Source organism: Canis lupus, chromosome 4, assembly GCF_003254725.2.
Source record: "Canis lupus dingo isolate Sandy chromosome 4, ASM325472v2, whole genome shotgun sequence".
Lineage (NCBI taxonomy): Eukaryota > Metazoa > Chordata > Mammalia > Carnivora > Canidae > Canis > Canis lupus.
Genome location: NC_064246.1, coordinates 86,539,765 through 86,552,378, shown reverse-complemented (window position 1 = coordinate 86,552,378; position 12,614 = coordinate 86,539,765). Strand labels below are relative to the sequence as shown.

Genomic DNA, 12,614 nt, shown 5'->3' with positions numbered 1-12,614 from the left:
CAAAATGGAATATAAATTTTTAACTTGAGTTTCTATAATTATTTGTGAGATTGAATTTATTTTATATGTGTCTTTATGGGTTGCATTTACTTTTTTCAAATTATCTGTTCATGTTCTTTGTCAATTAGTCCGTTGAGACCTTATATTTCTTTTTTTTTTTATATTTCTTACTGAGTCCATATTATCTCTTCAAGTAATAAGCTGAAAATGATTTTTATAATCTAGCCAAAAATAATTTTTAGAATATCAAAAATTACATATTGTCCAATTGGTCAATATTCTTCCTTTGAACTTTTTAGTATGCTCTTCATATTTTCTTTCTATCCTTCCAAATTTGACTCTATGATCAAATTGAACTTCTTAATCTACCTGAAATTATTTTGAAAAATGGTGAAACATGAATCCCTAAAATATTATCTATTTAATTTCCCATCATGCTTCATGTTCATTTTCCCATACAGAATAGCATCTTTAGGCAGACTTTCATATATGTGCTGAGACTAAAACTAAATATTTGATATTTTTAGAATCAGTGTGTTGGTAGGCAAAATAAATAATTCTGTCAGGGCAAAAATTTCAACTATTGGCAGAAATCACAACAATAGATACTATAAATGGATGGATGGATGAATGAATGAATACAAAACTAAGGGATATTATTATAAACATACAACAAGACGCTAAGGCAACGTTTCTGAGTCACATGCTTTTCTTTATAAAATTAGTACATTTAAATTCCCCAAATAAGACAACTGTGTTTTGCTTTAAGCTGCTAAATTTGTGGTCATTCTGTTTGCAGCAATAAAACATGTATTAGTTTTCTGTTTTCCCAAATACTTTTTGTTGGAACACAACTTAAAAAACAAAAGACACGTCCTGAAAGGAGGGCATGCTTCAGTGATGCATGTATCTTGAATCTTTTTTAATGCAATCTTGGTTTAAGCTAGCAAGGTAAAATTCTGGACACCAAGTATATTCATAAATATTTATTGAATGACATAATCCACAGTAAATGTTACTATTTCAGCCCTTTGTCTTTCCCAAAATGGACTTACAAAATTAAGTGAATAGAAATAGAAGAAACTCCTAAAATGACTTAGAGTCTATTCCCTTTTATTGGTTATTTTGCACTGACTTTTATATCTGATTATAGGTTCAGGTAAAAAGGGAATGTAGCCAATAAGTTATATATTTTATGTTACCGTCCAGATTTCACTTTAAATATTTTAATAATTATTTTAGGCATTGAAGCACTTGTAGTACATATTATTTTAAATATTGAGGCCTGATGTCCTCGAATACACACACCAAAACACGTGCGTATTATGTACATATACATGTAGTTTTATACCTGAAGCATATGTACACTTACCTGTGTGTTTAACATTTATGCCTGCAGAATATATTATAAAAATATGTATTTAACATCTATACCTTCAAAAACATAAGCCATTTATGTCCTCTGATGTTGAAGGCTAACCCTCACCAGAATTCCTAGCTCTTCATATGATGCGGTTTATTCACTTATGACAACGTTGTAACATCAATCATGTCCTGCGGTAGCAACTGCAGCCATTATGCTGCCCAGTACTTTCCCTGTAATTATTTTTCAAGTCATTTCCATAGTATTTTTAATGCCACTATCTGGAAGCAGAAATAAATTAATTCCATTTTCAAGGGCTTTAAGAAATGTCACTTTATTTTGGGTTGAAGTCACTTCTGTATGGCTACCTTTGTCAGAGGCATACAATGTAGCATTTTTTGTTGTGTTAAGATAAGGATTTCATTGTTGCAATCTAGGGAAAAAATACTATATGACAGTGAAGACTTCTTTTTTTCTTTTGGCATGGAAGGGGGTGGGAAACAGCAGCCTTACCATTCCCTCCCCCATATGTTTCAACTTTCACGTCTGTTTTGCCATCTATTCCATTAACGTCATGATTAATGAAAGTCTCCAGAATTTTAAATACCTTGAAGAGGAGCCAACGCCTGCTCCTTGGAGGCTACATTTAAAATAAATAACAATAAAAGAGGGTGATCCAGGCTTTTGAAGTCTTTAAAGACACTATCTCTGTGATCTCTCTGGCACTGGTGCAGAAAGAGGACAGCATTTCACATTTCTGGCAATACTAATGACAACACAGAAACTGAAAGCAAGCATGAATTTCTGGGAGTAGCATTAGGATGCAGAGCTCCTGCTGAGCTCACCAGATCCTTGCTCTGCACAGCTGCCTTCTCAGCTGGGGGTTTTAAATCAGCACAGTGAGAAAAGATAGCAATGACCATGATGCATCTTCCTCACTATGAGAAAAAGGTAATGTTCAATTAACGCTTCAGTTTTCTGTTTTCCGACAGATTCATTTCTGTCTTGTGTGTGTGTGTGTGTGTGTGTGTGTGTGTGTGTGTGTTTTGCTTTGAATCTTTTTTTTTGTTGGTGGTGTTTCTTTTCATTTCACGGAATAAAATGCTTACCCTAAAAATATCTTTGTGCTTGCAGTTATGGGAGAAGGATTCTGAACTTCTCATGGCTTTGCTGAAATCAGTAAGAGTTGGAGAAAGGAGAGTGCTTTTAAAAAAATGTATACATGCACACCCGCCGGATATTAACGTGTGACCATGCTCACTTAGCTGTGCTTGCCTGTGACAATAAAACTATCACAATGGAAAGAGTAGAGCCTGTTTTAAAAGTATTTCAATGAGTGCAACCTCTGATGTGTTGGGAACAGCTACGTTTGCTGTTGTGTTGTAGACCGGTGTTTACCATGGTGTTTGTTAATGGGAGTCTGCTTTAAGGCTGGTCTCGGTACTTATAAGAACAATAATAAAAAGAGTGAATATCAACAAAGCAACGCTTTTCATCTTCCAGCCATAAAGAAATGTATTATCTTCATTTTTACTCGTTACAGATCGTGTTTACAATGGCACACGTAGAAATTAGCCAACATGATCTCATAGAATCCTGTTCTCCTTACAGTTATTTTGTTCCATGTTCTTACAGACAAGCCTACAAGGGTTCTTAGCTGTTTGTCTGTTTGTTTCTCTTTGAGAACAATTTATTTTTCAAGCCCAGAATGATAGGAGAAAACAAGCTATGTGATACGTGGACATGTGCATGCAGGTGTGAGTGTAGGCTTAACCGACTTGGGTCTTATGAATTTCCTCTCAGGTTTTCATTAGCCTTCTGGTTGGAAAAATCAACACTTTTGAGCCTGAATAATATTCTTAAGAATGAAGTTCAGAGGTTGAGTGCTCATCGGAAACAGGTCAATTTAGTTTCCTTTTAAGGTTTGAACCAAATATGTGATAGCTACCACGTTAGTAATCACGCCCTATAAAATCTGGTCAGCAATTTATTTTGTAAACATGTATTATGTGCCAGGCACTGGGCTTGGCAACAAAAAAGATAAGCATGTGGTTCTTACTCTCAAGACATTTATAGCCTAACTCTTTTGATCAATGAGCTGTTTTCTGAAGAAGGATCTAATATTTAGCTTATTGCTGTACAACTCACGTTGGAAGTGAATTTTGCAAAATCTATTTAATTTCACCTCAAAGAAGAATAACACTTGCCTAGTAGGTCAATGATGTACAAGGGGTTAGTTTTTACTTACTGAGGCAACAACTATTTATTGTACAATTGTTGACTCACAACATCGTACCAGGCACTGTTGTAAACACTTGGGAGAAAGCAGCAAACAAAACAGAGTCTTTACCATGGAGCTTGCATTCTAGCAGGGACCCAGGATGCAGAGGTAGCATAAACTTTCTCACTTGTTTTCAGAACAGCAAAGGGGCAAGAGTGCCCTCTGGGTTGAACTTACGGATTTAATACAATAACAATTTATCCGGTCTACTTGGTTTTCATATTGAACTAAGGTGACCCAAAGGAAAAGAAAGAACTTCTGCAAATGCTCATATGCACCTTCAGAATACTTGGAAGTGACTTTAAAATCAAGCAACAAATTGTGTGTTGTAATATTGTTCTGTGTTCAGAAGACCATGTAAAAGTCATTTCACGTTATTCACACAGTGTAGTGATTTTTAATTTCCTGATGCTCCTAAGTAATTATTAAGTTCCTTAACAATACTTTCCCTGGTATTTTCTCTTGACCCACCAACTGGCAAAATATACAGATTCTCAGTGTCCACTGAAATTGCTGTATTGTCCCTGCTGGCCTGGTGTGGCTCTAGCACCAATGCTCATGAGCGTGTTCTGGGATTCCACCATGGAAGGCATTTGGAAAACACTTATGTCCACTCTCTTTCTCATTTTGGATACCTCATTCTTCTATTTTAAAATGGTAGTAGAATATATTTTCCCTACTTCTTTGGTAACTTTCTTGGCATATATCTTTTCTTTCCTGATTTCTATCTCATGTCTCTATCTATCTATCTATCATCTATCTATCATCTATCATCTATCTATCTATCTATCTATCTATCTATCTATCTATCATCTATCTATCTATCATCTATCTATCTATCTATCTATTATCTATCTCCTATCTGTCATCTATTTATCTATCATCTATTTATATATAAGGATCTAATTTCTTTTAGCTCAAACTCAAGTATTTCAAATACATTTCTCCATTGTTATCTCTGTTGTAACAGTTGAAAGCTCCAAGTTTTTACATTCCCAGGCTCCTGCACCATGAGAGTGGCCATATTGCTTAGTTCTGGGCATGGAGACATGAGCATAGACTTGCAAATAAGTCTGTGAAGGATTTTGTTCACCTGATGTAAAGGAAAGACATGTCTGGCATGGCTCCTTCTCCCTTTCTTGAAGGCAGAATGGGAGGCTGAAAGCATGTGCTTTTGTGACCAGAAGGAGGCAGCTATGAGGAAATACCAAGAGAATTTCAGGGATGCTGGTCCTGCCATGCTAAAACAAGCATGGCTAAAACAATGCCAGCTGCCCCCCTCAAGACTCCTTGTCATGTCAGAAAAATAAACCAATATCTATTAAGTCATTCTCAATGGTGTTTTCTGTTATTTTTAGTAGAAGCATTCCTAACTGATACTGCACACATAAATAATTTATTAGAGAGAGTTAAAGTTGAGCATTGCATTATAAAATAGAACATTTAACAATAAAGGACAAATGCAATTCTCATCTTCAAGAATTTTATAGGAACATTTTATGTAGTAAGCAAATAGGAACCAAAAGTCTTTCTGATATTCATTTAAGGCCTGACACCAATATGCACAGGGCTTTTTTTTTTCTTTCTTCAGTTTCTTGGTGTTTATTTTCTCACATGGAAAACAAGGGATTGCATTATTTCAAAGGTTCATTGGATGCCTAAATTACTAACCTCATTAGCATAAAATGTATTTTGAATCTATGGATTTATAATGCTACTTGTTGAATGATATTTTCAAATTTGTATTCTTTGGATACTCTGGACATGAAAGAAGTTGTACTTTTACTCTTCATTCTTAGGATTCTGTACATTTTACATCAAAAAAGCTAGGTTCTGAGTATGAACTTTTGATATGCCATTATTCACTCTCTATAAACTAGTTTATTTAGTTATTTACTTACTAAAATTAGCATAAAAATATCTAGAAGTATATTTTAGAAAGAATTATCCCCAGCACAGCTCTACAACCTCAGTAACTTTCCCCTTTTTTGAGTACAAAATCCAGACAAAATAATTCACCTAATATGAAGGTTTGTCTGATGCACTAGGTTTTCTAGACTTTTTGCGACATGACTGCAATTGTATGAAATGGACATTAAAAAGTGTCATTGATTGCAAGAAAAACACTTTCAAATTGCTTTGGGGAGGCATAAAGCATAATAAAATGTTATCAATACCATTTAAAAGAATATATGAGCAATGTGAACTAAAGGTGAATTGATCATAAAAGACATTAATTTCAAGGTCTATCTTACTTTTTTTCATTTCATCTTACAATAATATAGGGTTATGAGAGCTGATCAAATTTCAGTTGCTCTCACCTAGCTTTTTTTTTGCGGGGGGGGGGGCGCTAAGATAGGTTGATGTCTAACTCTGATTTGTAATTTGGTAGATACTGGAAACTGAGATGTACAAAGAGGCTGCTTTTAGAAATAGAGAGACTAGGTAAAATAGAGACTATCCAGAAAGCAGAGACCTGATAGCAAGCAAAAAGCTTTCAATGTAGAAAACGACCCAAAGAAAGAACAAATGAATGAAAGTAAAAGGGAAAGATGTGTTTGTATGTGTGTGTCTGGGTTCGTGCGTGCACGCACAGGCAAGCCTGTAGGATAGTCAGGGAAGGAGAACGTAAATGAATCAATAGAGAGGTTGTCTTTCCTTTTCATGAGATGAGGAAACTCTTGCCAGATAATTATCACCATCTCTTGTTTTCCAGAGGAATATGCAGCCCATGAACCGGAGAGCCGATCTGGTACTTAAAACTGAGGGCTCCTCGCTTTCTTTGAAGCCACAGAGCATCTCTGGGTGGTAGTCGGGTATCAAACAAACAGAGATGCCTTTTCGCACATGCTGGAAGCAGTCACCCCTGTTGCCAAGGAAACATCCTCAGGCGACAAGGGTCACCTTTGGAGACAATTGGAAGACTTCAAAAGCAGATCAATAGAGAAACCCAAGACCTGAACTTCCTCGCTCATGTTGTCTCTTCTGTTAAATGTCGTTTGCAGCAAACACTTGCTTGTGTGATCACTATGAACTGGGAAGTGGGAAGGCAAAATCGACTGTGTAATAGTACGTCCAGCGCAGCACGTCTGAGTTGTGGTCCAGGAAGCCTCGGGTTTGGGGAGAGATGTTGTAAGAGGGGGAATGAGCAGGACCAACAGCCTAATGAGGGACTGGCATCCAGGTCAAAGGAGAGGAGCTGCCTGTGATGCTTTCTTTGGAGAAAAGATCCAACTCATTAAAGAAATACAGATTCTTTGCTCATACGAGCACACGTGATTGTACTTTGTGCAAATCGGTGAAATTTTCATTTTAATTTCAGCAAACATTTTGTCACGTATGACGTTTGGACAGTTTTTGTGTCAAGGACGCACAGTTGCACTCATTCATTCATTTGCTTGTTCTTCTACCAACTGTCTGTGATCCCACACCCGGAGCCGGGGCTACTCTGGAGATGAGGACTGATGAGCAGCCAGTCCCCGCCTTGGAGTCTGGGGACTCCGAGTGGTGAAGAAGGTAGACGCAGAGACAGTGGAGGCACTGGCAGAGGGAACAGGGAGGGATCCTGGTAATTGCCTTCAGGAACGTGCGGGAAGGCTTTTGGGGAGACCCAGCGCTTTATCTTAGCCTTGGAGGACGGAGGCGCCTTGAGCAGGGCACCCAGCACCGACAGGACGTTCGGAGCAGAGACAACAGCAAATGCAAAGGGCAGAGATGGGAAGAGCAGATTTCTTGGGAGTTCTGTTGACCAAAGGTCAGGGTGCACCGAGGACATGAGGCTCAAGAAGGAAAATGGGCCTGGATCATATAAAGTCCGTATAGAATATGAAAAAATTTATACCCTAATGCTAGTTTTCCAGATTTTTCCTTTCTAACTTTAGGGATAGCTAAGGGGCTTGCCTGACCCTACGACAAATAGAGCTCTAATTAGCTAGGTATTCTTTTCTCTCCCATTTTGCAATCCAATTATTTACGAATACCTCTGTGCTTTCAGATGGCTTAAGGAATCGGAACTTATGCGACTGTTTATTGTCTGAAGCAAGAATCATGAAATCTAGGGATAAACCCTCTTGCTATTAAAACTCACAATAATACTTGATTTATTGAACTGCAAACGATGGAACTTGAGTAAGCGTTAGGATGACCTCCACTTTCAAAGTAGCTAGGAGAATTAAGCCGTCAGTAGCCAGCATTTCCAAAATCATGTATCTGTCTTTTTTTTTTTTTTTTGCCAGAAAATTCAAATGTGGCAAATGTCGAGAGCTCTTTGGATGACTAACATGTTAGATTGCACACTGAAATGTACCTTGTTAAGTCTGCCTTTCTGAGGGACAAGAACGAAACTTTGTGTTTAAGAAAATTTGGAGGGTGGGTATGTTTGAGAGCTAAAGCTTTTTGGCATCATTTAGGCTAGCCACCTGTTCTAGCCTGCATTTGCTGCATAAATTAGATGCTCTGGGGAGAGTGTATGCAGCTGATTGGTCTGCCCTGTTACCAAGGCAACCATTTTTCTCTCTGCTCTATGACTCTGAAAGGGTTCATAACCCATTAGTGCTCCTTTGAGCAGGAACAAGAGAAAATTTCTTTTTTTCTTGTCTTTCTGTCTTTCTTTCTTTCTTTCTTTCTTTCTTTCTTTCTTTCTTTCTTTCTTCTTTCTTTCTTTCTTTCTTTCTTTCTTTCTTTCTTTCTTTCTTCTTTCTTCTTCAATTTCTTTTATAAATTTCTGGTCAAGATGATGGGATTAGTATAATTTAACAGATACCCTTACTGTATGATTTATTCATGCAGTACATTTTCCAGATGTTTGAAAGAACTTAAGTTTAAACCTAAAGGCACATAAATCACGGCTGAAAGGAGGGATGCTAATGATAACTAATTCTTTTAAGAATGGAAGATATTTTCAATCTCAAGTGGAGTTCATCTGAGGTAATATATGTAAAAACAAACTCTCTGCACTTAGTCTAAAAGGCAGTGAAAGAGAGGCTATTTTCCCCAAATTATTTCATCTATTATTCCCGTCAGGGTTTTCTCACTTTGCAGAGGTGACGAGACATGAACGAGCCATAATTTAGCAAAGGCTTTATCAGATTCATGGAGCCATAAATTCCGGGGAGTAAGTGATCATTTTCTGAATGCCAAAGGGCTGGGGGCCCGAGGAGGGGGGCGGGAACAGCTGACCCCAAACCGTGGTAGTGCCAGGAAATAAGCACGGATTTTCAGCCACAAGTCCCGTATAGACCTCAGCCTATTAGTTTTATTCTATTTTGTAATCCATGTTTTATCTTTCCTCTCCAACTCGGTATGCTGTCCCTTTGTGTTCTAAATCTTCATGCATTAAGAGACAAAACACAAACAGTAGGCCTCCCCAAACAGATGAATTCCTTCCACACCTACCCAGCACCAGGAATGCTCATTTTTTCCCATTCGCTTCCTTCCTTGTGTCCACTCAGTGAGGCAGATGATGTCAGTTATCCTGTCTTGCGATTGAGTGGACGGAGACTCGAGCGGATGACATACCTTGCCCAAGGTGGCCGAGGGGGCACTCCCTTTGATTCTAGCTGACTCTAAAACCATGCTTTCCCACAATGCTCTAGTGTCTCTAAAGCACTAGCAGGGCATGTCCTTTCTGAACGTTGAAATCTTGGGGAGAAAAAACCCAATAGAATATTAAAACATCTAAATTAAGCTTCTTGGAGGGCTTCTACTTCTCTCATTTTGGATATTTTTCAAGAGTAGAGCACAACTTCAGGCTTTTGTACATATTAGGAGGGAAGTCTTAATCAGACATAGCAAATTTCTTTGACACTGTTTTTTTTTAAGATTTTATTTATTTATTTGACACAGAGAGAGAGAGAGAGAAAGAGCACAAGCAGGGGGAGCAGCAGAGGGAGGATCAGACTCCTTGCTGAGTGGGCAGCCCAACATGCGACTCCATCCCAGGACCCTGAGACATGACCTGGGCTGAAGGAAGGCTGACACTCAACTGACTGAGCCACCCAGGCTCCCCCTTTAACACTTCTTTTTATTATCATTCTATAAATACTAGAAAAACTGATTAAAATTGAACTTTACATGCTTATCTTGGTACTACCTTGTCATTCTTCGCAGCGAGGACCCCTACGATCTCTGTGAGAACTTAGGCTCACTTGTTGATCATGGACAAACCTTAATGCAATTAGATTTCTTCTAATTTTTGATTTTCTACAAATTTTGATCCTACATTCTGAGATCTCAAAGCTGGAGGTGATATTTTCAAATAAACAGTTCTTTAATAGATACAGGAGCATCTTAAGGTTGGACCACACCATGAATAGGCCGTTTATAAAAGGTATAGTCTTCAGTGTCCAAAAAAGGCAGGGCAAATATTTTATCCTCTGCTAAGTGTGTTGTGACTGATCCCTGCTGTGGTTAGTGACTGACAAGCACTCCACTAGATGATCATAAATAAGCAAGAAGAGCACAAAGATATTATTTTCCGGGAATAGGGGGTTTTGGCAAAAGGAGAAAATGCATACTTTAATTTGCTGCAAGCAAGATGGATTTGCTTCTTTCCCTCCTATTTCTAGCATCAATTTAATGGTTGAAAGTTTCCCTGAAGAATAAGACAATTATTTACTATCTGGAAAAGAATGTCTATTTGCATGTTCAGAAATACCTTTATATATTGCTCCCGTTACCTTCTTGCGCCGTTATCTAGATTAGGGTAAAATGCTATTTTTATGCTCCAAATACTATGCTAATGTGCCAGTTCACTCAAGAGGCTTTCAGCAACCACTTATGTTCTCCCCTGTGGCAGGTAGTCTGGTAAGTGCTGGGGACTCAGGGAGGAACCTGCTGTCTCTCTCCTGCGTGAATTAAGCTTTGTGTTGCAGGGAGACGTCTACCAGACAGTTGGTGGAGTGAATGCCCTCAGAGTCATGCCCTTGTGGATTGAGAGGCACAGCAGAGAGTTTCAAAACACGGAGTTTCTTCCAGCACCTTCTCACTCTTCACCCTCATTCTCCCTCAGGTCTTAGATGCTGAAGACCACCCTTAGCATGTACTTTCCTGTTTTCGGCCCAGTCTTTGGATGTGTCACAGAGTGTACGTGCATGGTTAACACCTTGATTTTTCTCAATTCTGATTTTCCTTTTTGCTTGTGGTACAAGCAAATTGAACATGGCTCTTCTGGAATGATTTTAATTGTCATCATATGGTTACTTCTCTCACTGGGATAATCCTGGCACAATTCTTCCAACACTACACTTTGATTATGTACCTGCTGGCAAGCAAACTTCTAAACCGTTGACCTATCCATTGACTCCAAGCGGTGGCGTGTGTCGGAAACATTTCTTCCTGAGGGATCCTCTCAAGGGACTTGTTTGCGCTATAGCTTCACCTAACACATACCTTGTTTTTTTTTTTTTAATTTTTTTAAAGATTTTATTTATTTATTTGAGAGTGTGCATGAAAGAGCGTGAGGGAGAAAGAGAGAGAGAGAGAAAGAGAGAGAGAGAGTGCACAAGTGGAGAAGGGGTAGAAGGAGAGGGAGAAGCAGACTGAGTAGGGAGTCTGACATGGGGCTTGATCCCAGAACCTTGGGATAATGACCTGAGCCAAATGCAGAGGCTTAACTCACTGAGCCACCCGGGTGCCCCTAACTTGTTCTTAATCAAACGCCACTCTTCACTGGTATCTGCCCATCCCTGTTGAGTGTTTTTGCAACATGTAAATCAAGTTGCATGATGCCAACTAGAGGCAACAGCACCAACCACAAGAGCGGCTAGCTTATAGTCACACAGGTCAGCAGGCACCTTCCACTGATGTGGAAATCAACAGATTCCTGGACTCCGGGTTTATTTTTTTGTTATTTTAAATCTAAATTTCAAGCATAAGAAATCATATTGAACATATTATTCTCAAGCTTATTTTATTCCCAAGTAATTTGAAGAACTTTGGGTGTATTCTGCTCACAAAGGAAATTCAGTGACATCCCCTGGACAGTCCAAACCAAACCTCCAAAAGGAAGGAAACCACGGTTGTGGGAGGTCAAAAGCAGCAGCTCAACTCCACTCACACGGCCACTTGCCTCTGATTGTCACTGTTCCACTTTATAAATTCCTAAGGGAGAACATATGGGTCTAGGTCGGGTCATGTATCTTTACAACAGACTCAATCAATCATAGCCAAAGAGACAGGTGGAATTGAACACAAGGGGATGATTCCGAGGGTCCCAGCTCCCCAATCTATATTCTACAGTTACACTTGTCTTTTCCTTATTTTTCTTGAAAGGACCTAGATTCCAAATAAAAGTGCCTTGCCGACACTGACCATCCATTTGTTTGACTCAAGTCTCAACTACTAGCCAAGGGCTATTTTCTGAATCTTATCTCTTCTTTCTTTGAATCATCCTAACAAATTAACCTCTTCTATTTTGTCTTTCCTTTCTCTTTCCTTTTGGGTGATATTGAGTTGCCATGAGTTTCCTTAAATTTCATTAATCTTGATCTTTCTTGAAAATAATTCTCGCTGTCTACTTGATTATGTCATCCCAGGCTTCTACATAACAACTCTCTTGATACAAAATCATGTCCGTGTAGAGCACTTGTGGTTAGTTTTCTAGTGGCTCTGGAGTGGACCCTTGAAAAGTTCAATCTTGAAGGTAGATGGCATGAAAACAGGTATGGAAGCATTGGTAGTACAGTACTTTTAGGGGACATTAAGAGCACGGTACGTGTGTGGATATAAGGGCAGTTAAGTCTGAAAAGGTGAGAAAAAGTCATGACAAATTTGAAGTCAATAATAATTCTGTGAAGAATTTAAATGGGGAATGACTTGAGTCGATATGTATATCAGGAGAAAGCTTATCTTGGTGTAAGGGTTAGAGGCCATTTAAGGGTTCTTGGAATAAATAAATACAAAGAAAGTCTACACCAACGTAGTGGTAGTGGAAACAGAAAGCAGAGAACAAATATGTGAGATGTTTAAGAA

General features: G+C 38.5%; 1 long non-coding RNA gene across 1 annotated transcript; it reads left to right on the top strand.

Moving 5' to 3' along the window:
- Window positions 1–1,860: 1,860 nt before the first annotated feature.
- Window positions 1,861–9,723, top strand: LOC112652758 (uncharacterized). Its single transcript, XR_004815229.2, has 2 exons — window positions 1,861–2,314; window positions 6,361–9,723. It is a non-coding gene; the product is annotated as an uncharacterized LOC112652758 (long non-coding RNA).
- Window positions 9,724–12,614: the final 2,891 nt, after the last annotated feature.